Source organism: Aricia agestis, chromosome 14, assembly GCF_905147365.1.
Source record: "Aricia agestis chromosome 14, ilAriAges1.1, whole genome shotgun sequence".
NCBI lineage: Eukaryota > Metazoa > Arthropoda > Insecta > Lepidoptera > Lycaenidae > Aricia > Aricia agestis.
Genome location: NC_056419.1, coordinates 15,730,075 through 15,754,775, shown reverse-complemented (window position 1 = coordinate 15,754,775; position 24,701 = coordinate 15,730,075). Strand labels below are relative to the sequence as shown.

Below are 24,701 nucleotides of genomic sequence, written 5' to 3'. Positions count from 1 at the left end.
GATGGTAATTCTAAACATAAAGGATCAACATTTTTTTTTACAGAAACACTTTCGTCAATTATAATTTCTTCTTCAGATTCTACATTAATTTTTCTCTTTTGCATTTTTTTAGCGTAATATCTTTTGGAAGCTTCGCGATTTTTTTTTCGAATTAATTTTTGTTCCTTAGGCATTAAATTTGCAATTGATTTTATTTTACCTTCTTTTTTTTTCTTTAAATATCTTTCCTTTTCTTTTAATCGATACAGTGCATATTTATCCGGATCTTGTTTAATTTTTTCAATTCTTTTACGTTGTGCTAGCTTCTTTTTTATTTTTTTTTCTTCCGCAGATTGTGGCATTGTTTCTACGTTTCTTATATCTGTAAAAAAGAAGTAAAATAATATATACCTGTCTTATGATTTTGATGAAACTTGAACAAGCATGTAAGTAAAGAAAATAAAGAACTTAAGGGCCTGCACTAGGTGAAATTGCGCACTTAAAATTTGAATAAGACCAAATGTAGAAAGACTTTTTATCAACAGTTCTTTTTAAAACATTGCCGAACCATCCGGTGCCCCTTTTCCATGTCCTTTTTAGGGTTCTGCAGTCAACAAGGAACCCGTATGGTTTCGGTCCGTCTGTCTGTCCGTCCGTCCGTCTGTCTGTCCACGGCTTAGCGTTTTTTTTTCGCGTCCACCCCACCGTGTGAAGTATTGTTGGATAGGTTTTTTTTAAATATTACCAGTATTCAAAAACCATTTTCCGATTTAAGGATCCATATTTCGTGAAATATAAAGTTTTAAAGTGGAAAAATCGTTAGAGTCCAGTCCAGTTCCCCCCTTCTACCAGCTAAACGGTTGCTTCTGGAAATGTGAAAAAATTCACGGGAGTAGGAAATAATCTGAATTTAAAAGGAAAATTATCACAGCTAAGAAGACTTCACAAGTTATTGAGTACTAGTCGAAAGTACAAAGGAACTTTTAGTTCAAATTCCTTTGAACGTAATTATTGAGATGATGCTGCTAGTAGTGTAAAACACGTTATGAATGTGCATTCATTGACCATACAAAAATTATGAGAAACTAGCGGTACTACGAAACCCTATTTTGCGCGTGGCACGACTTGAACTTGGCCGGTTTTTCAGAATAGTTCTTCACTAATAATCATTATGATTTATGGCAAACATTAATTTACGGAATGGCAAAAATACAACTACAACACAATAACTTCAACTATTTCAAAAAAAGACATGGGAAAGGGGAAGCAAATAGTTAGAATTTTTAGAAATAGAGTTCAATTTTGGGTGGCGCTAGTTTGTCCTAACATGAACCCTTAAAAAGTGAAAAAGTTTACATAAGAACATATTTCTATACTACGACTACTCTACAGAACTCGAGAATCGTACATATAAGTGCATACTTTAGGACAAAACTAATACATTTTTATCATTACCCTAGTCTTTTGGCTAAGGTAATTAGACACACAGAAATGAGAATTATGCCTATAATCATGCATAACTCATTGTTCTTACAAGTTTCAGTGTTGATATTTCGTAACATAAATATGTATCCCGCAAGCATTATTAAACACGCAAATTAAAATTTGAAAAAAGTAAGATAAACTAGATACAGTTGACACATAAATTATAATACTACACGAACCAAACACATGGTAATGATATATTTACCTTCGAAACACCGGGATCGAAAACAATCAGCTACACGTACGCCTTCTAGCTTGTTCCGCACACGACTGGCTTGCATAAGCGCGGTAAGCTGCATTCCCATTGTTTATACAAAACAAGTTATGATCGAGCGCAACTTGGGCCATAGGAATTATAACTTGACGTCGGACACTCCTTTCTTATCGATTTATAAATACTGTAATGTAGCCATGCCTACTGTATTTATTTTTTTTAACAGGTAAACTAATGTACTTTCGTTATAATTTAACTTTGCGTAGATTTGTCAAATAGAAAATGAATTATAGAGGTTTTTGTTGAAGAAAATGGCTAGAGGACGCCCTACGGTGATGAGAAGAACGGACTTTGGGATTTTTTTTTTCTATACTTAGACTGCAATTATTAAAAAAAAACAGCTGTATCTAGGTAGACACAGAGCTTAAGTATATATATAAAAAAAAAATATTGTTTGTTTTTGCCGGGTAAAAGAAAAAAGTCCGATGCCGTCAAAAATTATGCCTCCGAAGAAACACCCATTATAATGTTGTATTATGTATAGGAGGTTAAAGATTCTCGGATAAGATTTAACGAGCATGTTTGGCGGACATCCAAGTGCAGCCAAGTAGCAAGTTCAATACTACATACATAGTTAGTAGTAGTACATACAACTACTTCCGTGGGCGGCGGGTGGGGGCAAAGCGCTAAACAGACGGTAGAATGTTTACAAAACCGTTTTACTTTAAGGAAGCGACAGGACAAGCAGCTTCGCTTATCAAAGTTAAGACTCAACGACGTAAGTTTATCTGCGAAGTGAGCTTTCGAAGCTTTCAATAAACTTCATAAACGCTGCAAGATAGAGGCTAAACTTTCATCTTTTCATTACGTTCAAGGAGAGATAATATATGACAATATGCTCTACAAATCCATTCTTGGTGTATTCAGCTGTTATAATAGTGACGAAACCGCTCCGCCATGCAAGGCAGTAGTAGCATAGGCAGCATTTCAATATTGGGATATTGTGTTGCCGCCCACGGGTACTGCGACATAATGCAATACATATTATTTGATATTTGGTTTACCCGCCTGACGCCTCTTCTTAATATTGCATCACTATTTAACTCGAATGCTGCAAACAAAGTTTAGAAAGACTGCATGACAAAGCTATCTATATTATTAAGTTTCATGTTCAGTAATATTACATGAGCAATATCATGCCAAATAGTGACTACAGACGACTGAAGACTGAGCAAGGCAATCTATCGTCTATGGTTGCGTACGTAAAATATGTTTTGTTTGGACTGTACATAGCGAAACTCACTTTCCAACCGGCAAAATTCCAAGGCGAAGAAGGTTCATATAATCATATTCAATTTTTGACATTCATTATATAGTTTTTTGTTTCACCTCCTGGTTAGGATCATATTATTGGTCATCACAATCGGTGATGCAAGACATCGTCTGATCGAAGTCTAAAGTCTGCCGACCGGCGGACGAGTCACGAGTCACGATTATTCACCATGACGCGTCAATTCCACCGATGATTGCGCTAAAATCCTAATTGTCGTAGATTTTGCTCGATCGTGCACAGAAGCTATTCTGTGGGATGTGAGTTGTGACGTCACACCGAATAATGGATCTCCAAGGTTTCGGTCGAAGCCGTATCGAATTGCCGGCTACCGACGGACACTGTCGATACACAATACGGTGTTCGAGAGATGCAATGTTTGTACAGTTCAAACGAGTGAAATATGAATCCGAGCAACCTCGTAGTCTGGCAGATTCCTTAAATTAATTTTTGAAATCCAAATTATGAAGAGATGATCGCCGTTTGGGATGAATAATCTTATTTGCTGAATTAGGAACCGTAGGTACATTCTTCCAAGATAAAAATTAGGTTCGCCAGTTTTTTTTCGTGACTCAAAATTCAAAGTTCAAAGCGCCTATAAAGTATAAACCCATCGAAAGCGGTTCAACGGTTTGAGCGTGAATCGCGATGAAATAGACAGACAGGCAGACAGAGTACAGACTACAGACCCAGCAATCCAGCATGGTTCGAAGAGGGACTCACGTGGGGACTTGCAAGTTTTAATCAGAAAATTTTACTTAATTTAAACAATAATATTATTACCTATTATTTTTTTACATAATATAAGATTTTATATGTGCACTAGCTGTTGCCCGCGACTTCGTCCGCGTGGACTTTAGTTTATAGCTGTTGTTCCCGTACATCGATTAAGTCGTTTACGCGCAAATCAGAAAAGTATATTGTGTGGGAACCACACATTTTTCCGGGACAAAAAACATTTCTTGTCACAGATTCAAATAAGTATCTCCAATCTCCATGCCAAATTTCATCAAAATAGATTAAATAGTTTAGGCGAGAATCATAAAAGTTTATTGTGCGGGAACCGTATATTTTTCGGGATAAAAAGTATCCCTTGTCCTTTCCCGAGACTGAAAGTATTGCCATATTGCCATACCAAATTTCATCAAAATAGATTGAACAGTTTAGGTGATAATCATAAAAGTTTATTGTGAGGGAACCGTACATTTTCCGGGACAAAATTAGTATTCCTTGTCCTTTCCCGAGACTCAAAGTATCTCCATACCACATTCCATCAAAATAGATTGAATAGTTTACGCGCAAATCATAAAAGTATATTGTGCAGTAACCGTACATTTTTCCGGGACAAAATGTATCCTATGTTCTTTTTTGGGACTCAAAGTATCTTTATACCAAATTTCAGCAAAATGGGTCCAGCCGTTTACGCGTGATGTCGTGACCACGCGAAATATAACGTTCCGCGCAGCTTCGCCCGCGTAAATTAGATACTTCACAGACAAATTTGTCCACAAAAAATAGCCTATGATCCTTCACGTGGTCTACTTCTTATCTGTGTCAAATAACAGAAAAATTGCTCCAGTAGTTCGTGAGATAAGCCCTTTCAAATAATTAGCCCCATTTTTTCCACATTTTTTCTACTTCTTCGCTACTATTAGTCTTAGCGTGATAAAATATAGCCTATAGCCTTTCTTGATAAATGGGCTATCCAACACTGACAAAATTTGTCAAATCGGACCAGTAGTTCCTGAGATTAGCGCGTTCAAATAAGCCCTTTCAAATAATTTATCCCGTTTTTTTACACATTTTCCTCTATTTCTTCGGTCCTATTAGTCCTAGCGCAATAAAATATAGCCTACAGCCTTTTTAGATAAATAGGCTATCTAACACTGAAAGAGTTTTCAAATCGGACCAGTAGTTCCTGAGATTAGCGCGTTCAAATAAGCCCTTTCAAATAATTTCCCCCGTTTTTTCCACACTTTCCTCTATTTCTTCGCTGTTATTAGTCTCAGCGTGATAAAATATAACCTATAGCCTTCCTCGATAAATGCACTATTTAACACTGAAAGAATTTTTAAAATCGGACCAGTAGTTCCTGAGATTAGCGCTTTCAAATATGCCCTTCCAAATAATTTCTCCCCGTTTTTTCCACATTTTCCTCTAGTTCTTCACTCTTATTAGTATCAGCGTGATAAAATATAGCCTATAGCCTTCCTCGATAAATGGGCTAGCTAACACTGAAAGAATTTTTCAAATCGGACCAGTAGTTCCTGAGATTAGCGCGTTCAAACAAACAAACAAACTGACAAACTCTTCCGCTTTATAATATTAGTATAGATTATTATTATATGATATTTTATGATATTATATAATATGTGTATGATTCTGATGTTGCGGGTGTCTATTTCATAAAAAAACACATTAAGTATATACAAAGTTATAACGTTAATCGGGCAACAATTAATTGCATATTAAAAATGATGAGTTAATGACACAATTATCAATTTTATCAATTATAGTAAGTAATAAACGTTTCTCCTATTAAATATATTGTATTTAATTTTATATTAGTTACTGTAGGTACATGGGGAAAGTATTGCCGAGATAATAATATTATTAATTACATTACAATAATTATAGATTAAATTTATACGTGGGAGAGCCATGCTTTGGCACGAATGGGCCGGCTCGACCGGGGAAATACCACGTTCTCACAGAAAACCGGCGTGAAACAGCGCTTGCGCTGTGTTTCGCCGAGTGAGTGAGTTTACCGGAGGCCCAATCACCTACCCTATTCCCTTTCCTACCCTCCCCTATTCCCTTCCCTTCCCATCCCTACCCTCCCCTATTACCCTATTCCCCTTTTAAAAGACCGGCAACGCAATGGTAATACATTATACAATAATTACTCATTGTAATTTGTATTCGCGGCGTATTTATAATAATAAGCACTTCGTGCATGGTATTATGTTATTCGTGAATATTGTTAACGTTTTTTTTGATATTAAATCATTTATTTGACACCTACAGAAAACTTTGTGGGGTAAATATTAAAATATTAACTAATAACTATACATTTTTACTTAAATATTTTTTCTTAGCATACTATAGCAATAATGAAAACTTTTGGTTGTTTTGACTTTTAATTGCTATCCAGTATCCGTACAATGATAGTGGCCACTGACCAGTATAACTTGACCTCTACTGTTTTAGTTTCACGAACACAGTTAGCAGTCCAAAGAGAACAAACTAAGACAACTGTCATGTTTAAGGTACCCGAACGAGAGAGGTGACTCTAAAACAAGAACAAAGCCTCCGTAAACCGTATGTGCTGGAAGAATTTGCAATTCAGTCACTGAGCTCTGAATAATGTATTAGAGATCCCAAGTCCCAGCATTGCGGATGTACGTCACTGACTGTCGTCACATCATAAGCCTGAGCTGTTGGGGTAAAGGTATACCGTATACCGTATACCGTATACCATACCAGATACCTTAATATTATGGTCTATAGTCTATATTGAACCTTGTAACAGTATTAACTATTATGTCCATAGCTGTATGCATTTAATAGCAAGGGATTTGGATGATACTCTTCAAAATGTATAAGGTGTTAATAGGAATAGTTATTTGAATCTCACGCCTCTGTTAGCTATCATCGTTCACACTCACTATACTAGGTGTTACTGATTAGTAATTACTATCTAGTACTATCTGTTAATGGGTGCTCTCACAAAAATAGGGCAACTTTTGAAGGTACTTTGTCTTCATCATTTTTATTTTGTTATTAAGTTCCCTGTTAGTGTACATGATAGGTGATCAATTAATAGGGATGATGACAAGGTCAAAGATTTGCGAATTTTGTTAATAAAATAAAGAAATCACGGTGAAAAATAAGTGTTCCCAAAATTACAGCTCGATAGTATTTTTTTTTTTTTTTTTTTTTTTTTTTTTTTTTTTTTTTTTGTTATGCGCCTCCAAATTTAGATAATCAAGTCGATTTTTTTTTTTTCAGTCTCGTACCGGCATGCGTGCGAATCGGTCGTTTCTATTACTTAGTGCGCATCGATAAATCGATCTATTGTTTACGCGATAAGGCCATAGCGGCCACTGCGCCGTGCGCCGGCTCGCTACTTCGATATGAATGAATCTAATGAAATATCTGAAGAACCGAGTGCGGAGTGTAATGAAGTGAAGAGTAATGAGTTAGCAGTGAAGATGAGACCTACGAAAAGAGACAGAAATGATGAAGAAGATGAATGGATAGAAGTTAGAAGACATGAGAAAAAACTAAGGGAGGAAGAAAAAATCGAAATATATATGTCGTCGAATGAAATTATTCCAAAACAATTTGCTTTAGCCCGGTTATTCAAGGAGAACAACATAAAAGATATAATAAGAGTGAAATACATTAATCCCTACAGAGTACGTGTCGAATTAAATAGTCATATTAGTGCTGATTTGCTAGAAAACTGTAAAAATCTAATCGATAAGGGATGGCGAATTCAAAAAGCTATGGAGACGAGTTTTTCATACGGCGTGATAAAAGACGTGGACCTAGACCTTTCAGATGAATATATATTAAAAAGTATTTCTTGCCCAGAACCAGCCAAAATTCTATCGGTAAACCGTTTAAATCGCAGAAATTTCGAGGAGTCGGGATGGCTACCTAGTGAATCGGTACGTCTTTGTTTTAAGGGTTCGTACATACCACCATATGTTTATGTGCACGATACAAGGATAAAGGTGGAAGCGTATGTGTTCCCAGTCTCGCAATGTTCCCGTTGTTGGAAGTTCGGCCATTCATACAAAAGATGCCCTAGTAAACAAATAGTTTGCCCAAAGTGTGCAAAAAATCATCCCAACTGTGAAGTTGAAATATATCGTTGTGCTAACTGCAATGGTGACCATATGGCTTTGTCGAGAACCTGTCCTATTTTTATTAAAGAAAAAAAGATACGGGATATCATGTCCGAATTTAATTGCACCTTTAGAAAAGCTATTACAATGTATGTGCCACCAAACGACAGTGAACAAGATAAAGAAGCATTTACATTATCGGAATACCCAGATTTACCAAAAAACGAAACTCTTTTTATCCACGATGCTGATTCTATTCGCTCCACTCCATCTCAAGATAACCGTACACGTGACACGTACGCTGAAAAGGTGAAAACTTCTGCGGTTGTCCATCACCCTCCTCCTCAGAAACCCTGTGTCAAGAAGAAGCAAAAGCAAGAAGAAGATAGAATTTATATGGAAATCGTGGAAGAAGAATGTACAGACAGTGTGAACTCGAAAAGTAAAACTGAAACGAATGTAGAAATGGACCGTAAAAGAGTTAGTTTTAATGAATTATTATGTAGGCTACAAGAAATTATTTTTTTAAAAACGTATAATACACAAACTAAAATTAAAAATGTATTAAAATGTTGTATTGAATGGTTGATTTTGTTAGTAGTAGATAATGTCGCTGATTGGCCAATTCTAAAATTTATTCTTGAATATTTTGCCGATGACGGATAGTAATAAACGTAATATTAAACTTAATATTATTCAGTGGAATGCCCGGAGTATCAGACCGAAAGTAGCTGAATTTGAAAATCTATTACTGCAAGAGAAGGTTCACATTGCGGCACTAAGTGAAACTTGGTTGTGTAGGGATCGCAATTTCAGGATTCGTGGATATAATATTTTCCGCAAGGACCGCGACGACACATACGGTGGAGTGGCGATACTTACGCACAGGTCAGTAAAATCTAAATTACAATCTATACAAAATTGCAATCCGGGTATAGAAATTGTGTCAGTTAGCATTTATAATTGCGACCAAGTAGAAAATATAGTGTCAATATATTGTCCTCCATCTATACAAACGAGTCAGACGGATTGGGACTTGATTTTTTCAAATTTACCGAACAAAACTTTAGTGCTCGGTGACTTTAATGGCCACCACAATTATTGGTCCAGCAAAAATGATAATCGTGGTTATCAAATTTTTAATGCGATATCAGATAGCAATCTTATTGTATTGAACAATGGCCAATCCACTCGTATCGACTTGTTACATAACAACATTATGCAGTATTCGTCCCCAGATCTATCTCTAGCCACTAGTGATTTAAGCCTGAAACTCGAATGGTCGATATTGAATGAAATGCTAGGTAGTGATCATTGTATAATTAAAATTACTACTTATCAAAAAATAAATAAATTTTTAAAATATAGAAGAAACTATACAAAAGCCGATTGGATTTCATATAAAAAATTATTACACAAACTTTACAACAATTACATTTTTCAAAACAATTTGCAAGCATCGTACGATCTTTTTATTGACTATATGAACATAGCAGCGGATTTATATATTCCTAATATTAAAATAAACGAAAACATCGAAAGCAGGTTTTCTTGTAAGCCATACTGGAATGCATCTCTCTCTAAAGTTGTAGCAGAACGCCGTTTGGCCCTTTCTAAATTTCGACGCAACCCCACACCCAATAATTATAATATTCTTCAGGATAAAATCAGGGAATCTAAAAGGCTCATTAGGAATGCTAGAAACACATCATGGCAAAACTTTTGTTCTTCCCTCGACCAAGTATCTAATCAAAATGAGCTGTGGCAGAAGATGAGATGGGTCAAAGGGCGCCATATACAAAATAGGTACGTCGACAAACATATGGCTAATGAGTTACTACGCACTATTACTCCCGACTCTGTTTTACCTAGACAACCGGTTTTTACATCACAGAATTCTGACTTGGAAACTCCAATAAATATTCAGGAACTGAACAGCTGTATAAAATCGAAAGACACATCGCCAGGTGATGACAAAATTTCATATTCGATGTTAAAACATTTGCCTGAAAACGGTAAACACATTTTAGTTTCACTTTACAATCATTTTTATGACTCGTCCTTTGTTCCAACTCAATGGCGCCGTATTACTATAACTCCGATTCCGAAACCAGGCCGAAACCCAGGTTCCTCTTCGTCCCTAAGACCCATCTCCATGATTTCATGCATATGTAAGGTGTTTCATAACATTCTATTTCATAGAATAGAATGGTTTATGGAAACGAATAAATACTTTTCGAGCAATACTACAGGTTTCAGAAAGGGCCAATCGACGTTAAATAACTTAACTAGACTCGTGTCACAAATTCAAACCGGTTTTTCAGAAAAAAAGATAACAGTTGCCTGTTTTATTGATATAGACAACGCCTATAATAATATTGATGTGTGTGCTTTACTATCTACTATGGACCGATTGGGTTTGAGCAAAAAGCTGTGTAACTATTTATGGAATTTCCTGAAAGAAAGGACGCTGACAATTTTATTGGGTGATTGCGTTATTTCTAGAAATACTGACCGCGGCTTAGCTCAAGGTGACCCGTTGTCCCCTATTTTGTTTAACATTGGAACTATTTATGTTTGTACCTGTATTATAATTAACAACGTATTGTTATCACAATATGCAGATGATTTTGTCCTATTTATTACAGTTAAAAATATATTAGAAGCAGAGCGTAAATTACAATCGGCATTAAATTTATTTAATAATTTTATCCAAAAAATAGGGCTAAATATATCGAGTCAGAAAAGTAAAATATGTATTTTTAAAAGTGGATATAAATCACAATCAATAAAATTAAGTTTAAATAACAATTCGTTACAAGTAGTGGATAGAATTAAATATTTAGGAGTTCATTTAGACCGATCTCTAAAATGGACCAAACACTTAAACGAAATGAGAGAAAAATGTATGAAACATTTAAATGTTTTTAAGATTTTGGCTGGCTCAGGGTGGGGGGTTCATCCCAAGTTTTTGAGACGTCTTTACATTTCACTGATTCGCAGTAGAATGGATTACGCCAGCTTCCTTTACGATAATGCATCCGATACTAATTTAAGTAAACTGACTAAAATTCAAAATATGTGTTTGAGAACAATAGGTGGATTTCTTAGAAATACTGCGATCCATGTGATGGAATGTGAGCTTTCTCTCCCTCCGTTACATATCAGGAGACACTATCTCGCTGGAAAATTTTTATTAAAATTAAAATCTGTTTCTAATCATGTCACTTTTTCCGTAGTTGATAAATTGTCCGATGTTTGCCAAAGTCCATTCTGGAGACGAAAGAAAAAGCCCTTATTGGTCCGCTTACACGACTCATATAAGACGATACCTATTGAATCTAGCAGTATTTTAGGAAGATTTTCACTCATTACATGGGTAAGCAATGTGAACCTATCTCATGTTGTAAAATTATACATTGAAAATGCCCCCGAACCCAAGAAAACATTATTAAAAAAGGATTTGAAAACAAAATGTAATAACTATATTGTAAATTATTTTTCACAGTTTCATAAAATATTTACAGACGGATCCAAATACCAAGATAAAGTGGGCGCAGCTTTTCTGGATCCACAATTAAATAAGACCGGTAGATTTAAAATTAATTCATATACATCTATTATGGGAGCAGAACTTATCGCTATTTACAATGCATTATTATATGTACAATCTATTAATGTTAAAAAAATTGTGATTTTTTGTGACTCCAAGAGTGCTCTTCAGCACGTATTAAAGTGTTCTTCTAATGATCGATGTACGCAGTTAGCTTATGATATCGTGGCATGTATTTTAAGTTTGATTAGGTCTGGCAAAGAGATTATATTACAGTGGATACCTGCTCATATCGGCATCATAGACAACGAAAGGGTAGATGGTTTAGCGAAAGAAGCAACCACGCAGGGCGATATAGTTGGGCGTCTTCCTGACTATACTAATATTTTAACTAACGTAAAATCTCAAGGATACCGGTTATGGAAAGAATATTTTGATGAACGGTCATTATCAAAAGGAGTGTGGTATAGAACTATGCAAATGACTATACCAAAAAGACCTTGGTTCGATGATGCCGATATGAGCAGGCAAGATATTGTGCTGAGCCTCAGACTTCGTTCCGGACATCTTCCTTTGAATAGTTTCGCTTCATTGATGGGAAAAATCACATCACCAAATTGTTCAGAATGCGGCGTGGTAGAAGACGTGTACCATATTTTAATCGAATGTATTCGGAACGAAGTCGAGAGACGTAGAATTCTATACGAGTATAATATTGATGTACGTCAGATAGGAGTATGTAATAGTATTCTTTCTTTCCCAAAATCAAAAGAGGCTAGCATGTTATATAAATTAGTTAAGTTAGGCATTAAGTTTAGGACATAAATTATTATGTATGTTCCTATGAGGGTGACATGCTCGCAAAGCGAACAAACCCTCTTTAATAAATAAAGAAAAAAAAAAAAAAAAAAAAAGTCGATTTTTTTTCAATTAAAATTTCTTATTATTTGTATACCAATCGATAACTTATGCAATTAAAAGCAACTTTTGTTACGAAACCACTTTCATAAACGCAATATTTAATATATCTGTCGAACAAAGTTGTCTCCCGATGCGTACAAACTACGAAAGTCAGTCTTTCGTAGCAATTTGTATGGAGCGTTTCGGGCAGGTCTATTTTATGAGATGTTTGAATTGTCATATCTTGGTGAATTTTTAATCAGAGTCATTCTTTCAGCGATGTTCCTATTTTTTAAGGGTCTTTCAATTACCAATAAGAAAAAAAATAGTTATCTAGCCTATTGTGTCTTATCTAAAAGGGCCAGTCACTTTATGCCTTATTTTAGGAAATTTTTAGAGTTTCGCTAATCTAGGCATCTAGGGACTGACAACTTTTTACCCTTCATGCACGAGTCTGACTCGCACTTAGCCGATTTTATATTATTTTAGGACTACTGGGTCGAAACTTCTTATATGATATATAAAGAGTGGAACTGTACCAATCACCAAAGTATATATTTTTCAACATTTAGGCCAGACCAAAGCTGTTTGAAATTTGACTGCTCTTGATGAGTTTTACCTTTTGATATATTTTCAATAATTGTTTTTCTTAAGTCTATTATATTTTTTCAATTGAGAAGGCTTAAACAATATATGAATTTCGTTATAGTACTGATGTTTTCATACTAAATGTCAGTCCGAGCGCCTTTAGAAGCTAGGGCCTGATGGTCTAGGGACTGATTTTTTGGAATAAAATTGACCTTAAAATTCTATTGCAAATAACATTATGAAGTCTAATTTGATATTGCGAACAATGCCGACGTATTACTTATATATATTGATCAATTCATAAGAATTTAATATCAATAAACAACAAAATTACTTATCTAGGGATTGAACAAGTGACTGGAATTACCACGTGGTGGCCCACGAATTTTCATTTTTGCACTGATTTATAAAGTGACTGCCGCAGAGCGAGTGTTGTCAGAGAATAACTTCACGTAATACTCTAAAATTCACCAATCATATTCAACGTACATTCTAATGATGTCGCGAAATTTTAAAATTCATAAGTGGCTAGGGCCTGACGAATAAAGTTGAGGACACTAAATTCATTCGAGAAAAAATAATAATTATTTATTTTAACTACAAAATACTCACATAATTAGCTGCGAGTACCTAAATATTTAAAAAATATTAAGTAATAAAAATAAGTATAAACAGTACTTTTTTAAATATGGATTCTTAAACACAAAATTTCGGAGAACGGACACGCCTAGGGCCTGACATTTGGGAAATATAAAACAGATTTTAAATATACAGTGTGTAACAAAAATAAGTGATAATACTTTAGGGTGTGTACGTGTTCCTTGTAGAGAGTTCACTGTGAAAGTAGCAGCGCTAAAAGACGAAAAATTTTTTTCACTTTTGTATGGGCAAGGGCCCGAGAGTCACGAGTTCCTCCATACAAAAGTGAAAAAAAATTTTGGTCTTTCAGCGCTGCTACTTTCACAGTGAACTCTCTACAAGGAACACGTACCCACCCTAAAGTATTATCACTTATTTTTGTTACACCCTGTATAATATAATGTTATTTTTACACATACTTTGGGGGATAAATTAAACACAATGTAAGCTATTATTTAGCAATTGTGGTATTAAATAATTAGTATTGATTTTAACTGAAATGTGCTGTGGAAACGAAGTTTCCCTATTTTTGTGAAACCACCCTAATAAATACTGCCCTTTTTTTTCGCCACTTCATAGGGAATGAGACGGCCTACTCCCCCAGCTACGACTCAGCTGGCGGTCTGAGGTTCACTACCCGCCAACGCCATAATCACGTCAGAAAAGGTCCACAGAATATACTCCATCCGTGCAATATAATTAAGTATAAAAAATATTATGATACTTATATGTATATTAATTATTAATTTAATGACGTGTCAAAAAAAATAAAGAAAAATTTAAAACGTGACTAAGGAGCATTTTGCCCAAACACGTCAATATGAAGTGTGTCGGTAATTATTATTATCTCATTAGCGAGAAAATGATCGTCATCGATTACCGCGAACGTGATATCATCGTCATTATAATAATATTTTATTTATTGATAACGGAAAACGACGGTCGACAGCACGTGTATTAGGTATAATAACCAGATTTAAACTTGGTAGTGGCACGGCCGAGCCGACTGATTCGAGGTGCCAAAATGCCAAATAATTCCACTTAACTTGTTTCTTTAAAGTGCGAATCCCAGCGATCGAAGTTGTATGTAATGGTCGATTCATGGGGAAGCGCACCTGATGGAAAGCAACTTATACCATCGTCCATGGACAATGGCAACATCAGAAGAGTTGCAGGTGTGTTGCCGGACTTTTAAGAGGAAATACGCTCTTTTTTTGAAGGTTTGCAGATCATATTAGTCACGTCCGGAAATACTGCTGGCGACAGTTCGTTCCAGAGTTTGACAGTGTGCGGCAGAAAGTTACGCGAAAATCGCACGGTGGAAACTGCAACTCATCAAGGTGCTTAAGACGATATATTTTTCTCGTGGTGGAAAGTTGCAGGAGTTATGATTCTGAACAATTCCTCGGAGTACTCCCTGTTATTTTCCTTATTTTTTTATTTATTTATTCAGTTCATTTAGTCTGACATCAGACTTGAAAAAAAATCCCTAGACCGCGTTTATCAGCAATGTGTTATGAATATGATATCATCCTAACACGAAGTTCTTATTGTTTTATCAATAGCAGCAGGGTTGTCTGAGGTCAGATGACCAGTGTAGACTGTCGAGAGCGAGACAGTGAGCGGTCACGCGACCCAAATACCGAAATACCATCACTCAATACTCAGTACCCTGGACTGTGGAATGCAGACGATCTAGTCTTAGTAGTGCATTTATGTACTAGATCTAGATCTCTAGTCCATCCGGGACCTAGCTAGTAGACGTTAGAGAAATATGAACGAGCTTAAGAGGATTCCACACCGCCCTTTTTTCCATACAAACGTTGTCCCCTGTTTCCTCCCTGGATAATGCTAGTAGAGTTATAATTTTTCTCCTAAATATCTACGGCCACTAATACAATGTCCCTATGTTTTCTTTTTTTTCATAATTTAATTATTAAATAAGATATGAACGTTCAAAAACCCAAAAAAATGGCCAGATTTTCCGCTGTGTTCAAACGTCCAGAAAACAGATTTGGCTAGATTATACAAAAAAAGCAAAACATAGGAACACAGCTCAAGCCTTTTTTTAATCTTTAATGAAAAAAGTACTTAAATCGGTTAAGTTTTGGAGAAGGAATCAGGGGACAACGAATCGTTGATTTTCTGGATTTTCTGCAGTTGTCTCTATCGCGTTCTGCGGTATAGGCTTGAGGTAAGGGAGACAGCTATAGATATTACACGTACTTTTTTTTCATTTTTCTAGCCCCTGTTGTATCCTCTTAAGCATATTCATTTATGTCAGTGGTGTAGAAAGTGGCTCTCAAACTTACTAAAAATATCCATCAGTTGAATAGTAACTAGTAGAGGTCGTAAATCGTAATGTTACAAGTTACAACCCGATGTAACACGACTACAAGAAATACATACAACAGCATAATATCTAAATAATATTTACTGTTAATGACGATTAAATTCCAAAAATATTTCAAAATCTCAAAAATATAGTTTGTGTACTTAAACTGAACAAAATGGGCATTGTCCAAAAAAATCACATGTACTTTTTATATTTTTTTTCGTTAAAATAGGGTATTTTAAGAATATAAATTAAATAATTTTGAAATTCATTGGCTAGTTTTTTCTTAATAAATTTTTAAAGTTTCGCTCTGACGTCATCATCGGCGGCCAATAATTGACCTCTGCAGTATGTTTTTTCCTTTCAATCTTTTTATAATGGCTGGTTCGTCAAATGCAAGTTCTCATTATGTAAAAGCTGATACGAGAAGCTTACCAAAAGTTCGAAACGTAATGTTGGTCGAATTTATTGCTAATTTAACGCCATTGAAGGTCAAACAAAAAATATAAGTAACTAATGGGTATTTTTTTCGTTTATACACAGAAAAACGATCACTGACCTTATTCCTCGAAACGTTTTTGTAATGAGCAAAATTAAAAAAAAATGGACAATCCCCATTGAAGTACACAAGCTATTTTGAGCAACAGGCACCATATATACATATTTTTTATTTCTGCTAACACAATTATTGGAAGTTTTTTAGTATCGACGTAAATCCCATCGCAGTATGACGCCTCTGACGCACGACCGTTTAAAAAACGACGTCGTTTGTTGCCGAGAACCCACTGACCCCGAAGTCTAAGCTGATTGATACTTCAATGATCAAAGGTTTTTTAGAACATTTTTTGTTTCATTCGGCACTTCATGTAACACAAAATGTAACATTAGTGCCGATTTTTTTTTATGAAATAATGGGGCAAACGAGCAAACGGGTCACCTGATGGAAAGCAACTTCTGTCGCCCATGGACACTCGCAGCCTGGCAGGGTCGCCATATGACGTTGGGACAAAGAAATACTACATTCCCGGTTAACGATCAGTTTATTAATCCTCACTTAAACCTAATACATGGGTTCTTATACTAATACATTGTATACGTTAACGTATACGTTTATTATACGTTTATAACGTAAGAAATGTATTAGAGTTATAGCAAATATACGAACAATAGAGAGTTGCCAACCTTATTTTGAAAAATATAAATTACTTACATTTCCTTGTCTCTATATTTATGAAGTAGCTGTGTTTGTAAGAACAAACCTTGCATTATTTATGCGATTCAATACTAAAAGATACGACCATAAGTTATGTTGTGTTGAATCTAAAACCTCCCTGGTTCGAAAGAATATTTTCAGACTGGCAACGAAAATTTACAATAAAATACCCCGGGCTATCAAAGAATTAGACAGCATTCAAAAATTTAAAAATGCGTTGAAAAAATACATTATAGAAAAATGCTTCTACAGTGTCGACGATCTCTTTCGTGAACAAAAATATATTAATGTTAATACAATGTATTAATTGTTTATATATTATAATCTCATAATTATTTGATTGAAATTTGGTTAAATATGACATTTAATAGCCTAGATATACTATATTTTGAAATTTATTGACATTAATGTAATATTTTTATTCTTAACTTGACTGTGATATAATTTTTAATTTCAAATGTAATTAATAATATGAACTGAACTTTATAATAATTAAGTATTATGACTTTGCACGCCACATTACTGGCAGAATGTATGGAGCTAATATTATTACTTTTAAGACCTTTACTTTATGTACATTCATGCAAATAAATAAATTTGAATTTGAATTTATACTTATACTTCACTACTCACTACGCCACAATCAGAATCAGTGCGTTGCCGCCCTTTTAAGAGGGAACAGGGTAATAGGGGAGGGTAAGGATGGGAAGGGAAGGGAATAGGGGAGGGAAGGGAATAAGGTAGGGGATTGGGCCTCCGGTAAACTCACTCACTCAGCGCAACACAGCGCAAGCGCTGTTTCACGCCGGTTTTCTGTGAGAACGTGGTATTTCTCCGGGCGTGCCGGCCCATTCGTGCCGAAGCATGGCTCTCCCACGTATAGCAAGATTTTAAATTCAAAGAAAGACGAAGCATTCCTTCACATTCGAACAATCACTTGACGAGAGTTGATATCAGCTAAACAAGTAAAACAAAGTATTTAACGTATTGAACCCCCGGTTAACTAAATTGGCCCCTGACAGTTGGGGAAAAACAAAAAGTACAATTGGATGTCAATATTGAAATCTTGTCATCTATCTATCCATATTCGCAGAAAGTGCAGCACATAATGATCAAAGACGAAAAGTCAAACAAGCATATTCCGAGAATTAAGATGACGAAAATTATAAAGTTACATAATAAATTTATAGTCAAACCAAACGACGCAAAATCTGAAAATTTAAAGATAAACACTGATCAAGTTACTTTATATCCAACCAAAGTTTAGTACACAATGAATGCAAAACTTGATAAGATTACGCGCCATACCAGCCTTCCGCGAATGGCGATAGACCGGCCTCGAAGATCACGTTACACGCGCGTCAGGCGCCCAGCCCTCGCCCCTCGCAGACTGCACTCTGCAGGCCACGGCCAAGGCCGAGGACTTTCACCACCAGACAACACTAAATAGTATAATATTCTTATAGATAATTTACCTCCCGAGTTCCCATTGAGTGTACCTTATGTCGCAAACGTAGATAATAGATATACCGATTTCTTTTGAAGTCGGTACCGACGACGAATTTTCGACTCCTGTTGACAGAGGTATTAGTCTCTGTATTGAACTCTGAAGTGATCGTACTGGACTGAGTCGAGAAGGAATATAATAGTTGACGTTACAGTAGCAGTATAGCTAGTTCGTAGAAGCACCAGAAGCTCTAGTCAGTCTAGTGAGTAGGCGATAGTCGATACCATAATAATAGGTATGTATTATGCAACTTAATATTTACAGCAGATTAACTGCCATTTCTCTTGACACCTCTCCATCGAGTCCAACAGAGTACAGACTACATATATAACATACCATTCACCGATCACCCCACGAGTCACTACATAATATAGATTGTGGTAACTTATTACAGCCGTTATCGTCAAAATATTATAAACAGTTTTTGCGGTATTCGGTAATGTTCGGGCCACACTAACGTTTAACGTCAATGCCCAAAAACGCGACAATTATTGTGATAATTTTAACGCGTTAAAGTGGGTGGCTACACTTGAACGGCCAACGTTTAATGCCCAACGGCGTTGAAAACGGCGTTGAAAATGGCGTTGAAAACGGCGTTGATTTACTATTAACCGACTTCAAAAAAAGGAGGTTATCAATTCGACGCGTATGTATGTAATATTCTAGAACTGCCTAATTTTCGTATATCAGCGTCTGAACAAATGTGCCCAAATATTTCAAAAGTGTAGGTATTTATGTATGTAAGTTTGTATGTTTTTATGTTTGTGTTCGCATATCTCTGGAACTACCATTGCGATTTCAGTAAATCTTTTTTTGTTGTACTAGATATTGTTGCATCAAAATTGGTTCAGTACTTTTGGAGGTAGGGCGATTTAATTCTAAATTACGTACAATTTTGAAGTCGCTTTTATCTTTTTATAATGTTAATTCATTTCTTCAAAAGGTAATAATTCTATTATTCGTCGTCAAGCATCACTTTGCATTCCACGATTCTTGTAACTTTTGAGTTTCAGAAAAATTGCAAAATCTCAAAAAAAAGCAATTACTTTCTCTTTTAACTAGAGTGGAGTGAAGACTCCATAACCAAAGTACGTATTTAAATTAAAAAACGTGCGATTTAAATGCAAACAAGACTAAGCCAACACGTGTGATCCCGTCGGGCTCTCAACGCAAAGTGACGATACGTAGTGTGGCCGCTTCATCGCATTAATTCTCGCGTTAATCTCTTTGATGTACCGCCACTAGAGCTATCGCCAAACGGCAAACGGCATTGTAAACGCCGTTGAAAATTATCGCGTTAAATTGTGGCTACACTAACGGCTAACGTCCAACAACGCGATAATTAACGGCGTTTGACGTTAGTGTGGCCCGAACATAAGAAAAAAAACAGGAGTCGAATATCGTTTTACAATTCATATTATGTTTTACAAACTTCCGACGACCTTTTCAACTGTATATTATTATATTATAGTATATTATTCAATGTCAAAATAATTAAGAAAAACAAAATCTATTCTCGTATTTTAAATGCATTTGTCATCCTCATCATTCGTAAATTAATCTGTGATCTGTAACCTGTTTTATGTTATTTATTTGTGTTGCTTCTTGTGGGAGACAATTCACAAGAATCGGAGCAATTATTTTGGATGAAAATAATATAATTGCATTTGTACACGTATCATTTTTAATTTGTTTTTAAGATTTTTTTCACCTTTGAACACAAGTTTTCCGTTTACAACCTTGACTTCTGCCATAATTTATTGGCTCAGCGTAAATATCCGGCCGTCGATGACTGGTACGAGTAGTGGTGACTGGTCCAGTACCTCCAGGCTCTAGCCGGTTCCTTGTTTACTGATGACAAGCCGGTATCGACAGATCGAGGCAAGTAACCTTATGTAGAGGTACAAATTCGAAATTCCTGGCAAACAAGTCATAAGCTAGACTTATTTAGATACGAAAAATAAGTTTGCACACAATTCGAAACACGCTCAGGTGAGGGATTGCAAATTTTTGGAAATATGATACTGATTTACATTATTGATGGCATTTTTGAGGTACACCGCACAGGCTACAGCTAGTTATTGCCATCCGTCGGATCGAAACTCGTTAGCCGTTCGGTATCGCCACACGCCGTACTACATTCACGATGTAGCATTGACTCTGCTGCTGACTCATAACCGGTCAGAAAGCCAGCCAGGCTCCATCGGAACCGGTCAGCTCAGCACGCGCGAGATGGTTCTCAACCGGTCAGTACATCATTGTTTATGTCAGTCCTGCTTCCTGTAGTCACGCGAGTTGCAGCTCATCCGCAAACGTGTGTGGTTCCGTCCCAGATCGACGTGCGACGTAATCCATGCAGATTGTAAACAATACCCTTTGTGTTAACTGTTAATACGAACGTGCTCTTGCAAATCAAATGAGTTAAACGAATGATGATTTTCATTTATTTCGGCATGCTTGCATAGATTTAATCCTGAGTTAAATATTAAGGTATCTGTTTCATAAATAGAAGGAACGGCAGAATGTACATGATGACTAAATTTTAACCCTAGCAAACAAGCTTGCTCGTTGATTGTTGCCACTTGCCACACATAGCTCAGAGTTTTAATTTCCAGAGAAGACAAGAATCCACGCAGTCTCTGACGACCACTTGTAACAATAAGGCATCATCTTGTGATTCACGGCAAGATTCTTGTTGAGAATTAGTAGGCTATTGACCTTTGTGAGCAGCGGGATCATTGATTAAACTATACTCGATATCGACCAGTTTATTAGAGTCTATACCGTCTAGTACTGTTAGCAACTCATACACATACCTATGGATACTGTACTAAATGTCAGTTGACTCATCAGTCATCAGGCCCTCGAGTGACGGCTGATAGACGTACGTGTCAATCTAGTGCACATACTGAGCACTGCTCACTGCTCAGCAGTCACGTAGGTCATGACTGGGGATATCAGAAACCCATGAATAATAATTATAATAATTGTGCAATGTGCATAATAATATGAATCATCTTCATAATTTTCATCATCTACTTAGATAAATGTTTGACGTCAACCTACTTTACTGACACGAGGGCCTAACATGAACAACATATTTGGGGGCACGGCAGTGCCCCCGCCAAGTCAAGCAAAAAAGCGGCACGGCCGCTTTTTTCAAAAATCGCGTAAAATACGAATATTTTTGTAAACCTGACGTTTTTTCAAGACCAAAAGTAGCCATGTTACTCTTCATCCTTTCAACTAAGTCTACGTCAAAAATCAAGTCAATTGGTTGCTTCGCGAGGCCGTGAAAGAAGGACTATCAAACAAACACACTTTCGCATTTATAATAATATTAATATGGATATTGGATAGTCATGAAAGGCAAGTAGTATAGTAATACTGTATACATAATTATTATATTATTATTAATTGTTAGTTTTATTTGTTCCTTAAAAAATCGTTATTGATATATTTTATAGCAGTAAAAGGTACCAAAAAGGAGAAAAGTAGGATTCTACAAAAAGAAGTGAGATCCCATCAAAAACATCCTGTAAGAAAACCAAGTCTCGCAACTCAGTTTTTATACTGTAAAAATTTATGAGATCCATGCAATACCAAGTCGATTAATTTATTCAGTCCCTACCTAGGGGACCGAAGTCTCAAATTATTACGTAAGTTATTATCATATCAATATTAAAAATCTTTTACGTTTTAAATAAATACTTAGATCGACTTGGACATCGCATGAAAACTCAATGTATCTTACAATTTATACATAATTATTATATTATTAGATTGTTTAGTCTATTGCGCTCCATGCGATTGATGCAGGCCCGTGGTGCCGTGTGATACTGTATAATTTATAGTGATTATTGTTATACTAAACAATCTAATCATGCGATGTCCAAGTCGATCTGTTTATTTAAAACGTAAAAGATTTTTAATATTGATATGATAATAACTTACGTAATAACTTGAGACTTCGGTCCCCTAGGTAGGGACTGAATAAATTAATCGACTTGGTATTGCATGGATCTCATAAATTTTTACAGTACATAAAAACTGAGTTGCGAGACTTGGTTTTCTTACAGGATGTTTTTGATGGGATTAATATTTCAGCTTCCTCTATTTTTAAGTCAATTATAAAAAAAAGGGAAAATGGATACTGAAGTCTGAAATATTGGTACGGCACACGTGCTAAAAGTTAAAACCCACGCCGCATTGGAACCCTCGTGAGTAGTCGTGAGTCGTGACTCGTCACGTGTTGTAAATCTTACTCGTAAAATGCGAGCCTCGTGAGTCGTGACTCGTGAGAGCGACAAAGTATATTTATATTTTTTAATGAAATAAGGGGGCAAACGAGCAAACGAGTCGCCTGATGGAAGCAACTTCCGTCGCCCATGGACACACGCAGCATTAGAAGAGCTGCAGGTGCGTTGCCGGCCGTTAAGAGGGTATAGGGTAGGAATTTGAAGGGAAAGGAATAGGGGAGGGTAGGGAAGGGAATAGGGTAGGGGATTGGGCCTCCGGTTAACTCACTCACTCTGCGAAACACAGTGCAAGCGCTATTTCACGCCAGTTTTTTGTGAGAACGTGGTTTTTCTCCGGTCGAGCCGGCCCATTCATGCCGAAGCATGGCTCTCCCACGCTCTGTGGCTCTCAAAATATTTATTAATTAAGTTTTCAGGAGATAAAAACTTATATTATATGTATGTATATTAATATAATATTTCAGGCTGATTGTCGATTGTGAGACTGACAATATGCAATCAAGACGGGCGGCCCGCCTATTGTAGTCATACTCATAATCATCTGAATTTATGATAATTATAAATGAGTCTCATTTTAGTCCTAATTAGGGATTAAGACGTATTCAAGGAATTTTAACAATAGCATCACGAAATTAAGTACCTTGCCCAAAATTATAATAATCTTTGTTCTTTTGGTTTACTAGAAAAATCTACTTACTTATAACAGGGTAATTAATTACTCTTAAGTCTTAACTGGAGCTGGTTAAATAGGAACATTTTTTAAACGATAAAATCTAGTTGGCTATTAAAAAACAATGGATTTTTTTCGTTCCTCATATTTTGGACAGGAGCTTTTTTATTTTTTGTTTGGAATAATGTCTTTGAAACAATCTTAAAGATAACAATAAATTGTGTTTTGTTTGTAATGTTGGTATTGTAGCTGTGCCCTGTAGCCTGTAGTACCTTGTACTATTATCTATTCTGTGGTAGTACTCGACCTGCTGAGTAAATGTAAACAAACCTCGCCTCTAGTTGTACTATTATTATATTCTATAATCTATTCTGTGCCTCTAGCTCCTAGCAGGAAGGAAATTCATCGTTTCTTAGCGATTTTGCGAAACATGTAGGAAGATAATAAAAGATTTTACTTGGAAATTACACCAATCCGGAATGTATTGATTTCCAAGCAAACTTAGTATCAACAAAGCAAACGACCTATTTTTAATTCGTGAGAAATGAGAGCAGAGAAAAATACTCCATATTGCTTGGGGTCGCAGGTAGCTCACTAAATAGGTGCCCGCATTCCTTTACTCGGCCATCCTTTATAGACTTTTGAATGCAAAAACACATAATTCGGAACTATATTGCGGATAAAATCTAAGTCGTTCAAATTGTTGAGGACTTATTAATGGAACCATTAGTCAGAAGTGTACAACTTTACACATTTTTTGGCTACCGTACTACGGCCGCAGCTTACAGGCCTGAGGCCAGCAGCTGCTGACGGTGCTGCTATGATGAGTATTGAGTAGTAACAGTTTCAAGTAGTTTGTAAATAATTGTGGTCATGTGAGCGAGATGCAACAGTCCCCTGCACAGGGTTTTGCCCCGCACCAAACGCACGCTCCTATTTTTGACCCCACGCTAATCGTGGGGTCAAAAATAGGAGGATGTTTTAAAAGAGAAAAAATCATTTTCGTTTGAATAGAAATATTATGTACCTACTTACTTATTTGAAAGAGTGAATTTGTGTACAAAGCTTTTATTTTTAAGGGTGGTAATTGGTAAATAAATCATACAGTTTACTGTAAATTGGGAGTGGACGCAGTCGTTGTGTCGAGCAACCCGTGAGGTGTATAGAGAAGTC

The 24,701-nt window shown here is 36.0% G+C and overlaps 1 protein-coding gene across 1 annotated transcript in view; it reads right to left on the bottom strand.

The window, feature by feature from the left end:
* LOC121733497 overlaps window positions 1-24,701 on the bottom strand; it is a 47,973-nt gene that overhangs the window by 22,861 nt on the left and 411 nt on the right. The window lies entirely within an intron of this gene.